This window comes from Agrilus planipennis, unplaced genomic scaffold, assembly GCF_000699045.2.
Source record: "Agrilus planipennis isolate EAB-ADULT unplaced genomic scaffold, Apla_2.0 scaffold35, whole genome shotgun sequence".
NCBI classification, from domain to species: domain Eukaryota; kingdom Metazoa; phylum Arthropoda; class Insecta; order Coleoptera; family Buprestidae; genus Agrilus; species Agrilus planipennis.
In genome coordinates, this window is record NW_020438957.1 from 431272 (window position 1) to 433843 (window position 2572).

Consider the following 2572-nt stretch of genomic DNA (forward strand, 5'->3'; position numbering starts at 1 on the left):
AAAAAAAAACAGCGTTTCTAATTATTTTTGTTCCATATTGCCTCAAAAAAGTGTTTAGTTATATTAAAAGTGTCTATTATTTGTTGCAGTTACATACGTATTTAATTCGATTTTAATAACAAGCTGTATTAATGAATAAAAATTAAAAAAATGATAACGATGTTTTTATTTTTGCTGCAAAAAAATATTTTTTCGAGGTGCCCGGGGTAAAAAACCATATTTCGCCCAAATGTCCGGGATTTTTGCTTTTTTGTTTATCCGGCGTTGACAACTTAGGTGATGGCAACCCTGGTTAAGATGCGCAGCTTCGCTGTACGTCAAATCAAAATTTGACGTTTCACTAAATCATAACTAAATAATGGCACCATCCTTTTTTGTCAACGTTTACACAAAATTAACTAGACTAATTGGAAACCATAACGTTAATAAGTTTTTGAACAGTCGAGGGAAGACGGCTAAACTTTGCTGTAGATTTAACACAGGAACTGGAAAAGGTCTAGTACCACGAAGGTCCCAATCATGTAACATAATCTTTGACAGAAAACTACTTCGAAGGAAAAAGAATGCTTTAAGTTTAACGGGAAGCAGAAGTCATAGCACTTTCTTCACCGACGAGTACGTGTCAGATGTGGTAATGGGCCCATCCCCCGATCCTAACAAGCGAATAGAAAAAGTATTAACCTCTAATGTTGTGAAAACTCCAAGTGGAAAAACTGCTTACAAACTGAACTGTTGTAAAACCAGTAAATCTCGGCCAAACGTTTACAATGTATTTCAAAAATTAGCTGACGAACACAACACAAATCATACCATTGGTATACCTGACAGCTTGCAACCATCGCACACCGCTGTAGAAAATCCTGAAGGTGCAGAACCCAAGTGGTCATTCTTCCTTAGATAATAATTTATTAAAAACTTACGTATAAAAAATTGAAATATTGGATTACATGTAGTCTTAAAAAACTGTAAAAAAAAGGACCCATTTTTTACAATATTATATCTATGAAGTAACTATTATAAAGCAGTTTGCCTTCAATATATACTGAATACAACTATTCTTTCCTAAAAAGATTAAAATATCAAAATGTGTTTATTACTCAACCAACCTAATAATCTCAGACATGATTTTGGCAATCCTAACACATACTGTAAATGTAAAAATGTGAGTTTTTTTGTTTGTTACGATTTCACACCTTCAGTACTCAACCGATAACCATGAAATTTTATACACACATTATCAGGGGTACATAAAAGGACATNTTAGTTGTAAACAGTTTTAAAAATGTAACAACATGAAAATTCCTTTATATATTACATGAAAATTCCAATAATTTCTACTCAGCAATTGCAAATTAAATAGAATGATGAAAAAGTCCGCTATAAATTTATTAATTATTACTCACTAAATTGACTTGTTCAACCACCTGATAATTATTACGTACGAAATCATGACGCATGTTTTTCATACTAAAACTGGCTTCAAACGCAATTCGAGCGTCAATACGTTCCTTGAAGAATACTACAAAAAATAGCTCAAAGTACAAAACGAAATTATAGATACAAAAAAAATTAAAATAGGAATAAACACGTATTATCAAACTCTAATAATTTAGTTGTCGATATGATGATTTAGATGTCTATATAACTTTCTAGAAATATTTCTATTTTTGTTGTCAGCATGACGAATTATTTTTACAAACAAGGTCAAAATATCCTCCAAATTAATAATACTACAGTGTAGGAAATTTCGTTTCGATAAACAAATGTAAACCGTATAATGTGGAAATTTAAACAATTTGCGCGAATGGAAAAAACGGATTGATATTTTTTTCTTTTTCTTTCGCAGAACTCTTTTATGGCAATTTGCTCGGAATAACAGTTTTGCTAAAGCATATTCAGTATCTAAAGCAATGATTTTTGACCTATTCCAACAGATAGGCATTAGCATCTTCAGATAATAAAAAAAATAGAAAATGTTATAAAATACAGAAGTTGTTATGTTCTTCGGTTTTACCACAAGTAGTAAAGGTACAAATGATCAGCCTTGGATCAGTGCCTCCGGTGGCATGTTTATTTCCACACACTTTATTTACTCTTTCATATAGGTATATAATTAAGTTTCGTACTTGGTGAACCGTCAGTAGTTTACATCGTCTCACTCACATCAAAGTTGTGCATCGTGAAATAGTAGCCATTCTTCTTGGTAAGTCGGTCTTTTGTGTTTACTTTTTGGTATTAAAGTTTTTTTACCTTGACTGATGAGCTGTTCACTATAAGATCATTTTATTTACATTTTTCAATTCACTATTTCGTCAACTTTATAATTTAAATAATTGCTTCGTGAGCGAAAATAATAAAGATTACAATTTGGACCCGAATTTGTAAAAATAAAATCCCAGCAGAAATAAATTTACTAGGTATTTTAGTTGATATTACAAATTAAATTGTAATAATTAAGAAACTTGAAATAATTTTTAATAAAACATGTCAAAATTGAGATTATTACAAGTTACTTAATAAATTCTACTATTTCTACGGCAAATTCAGTCATTTACAATCGAAAATTGTAATT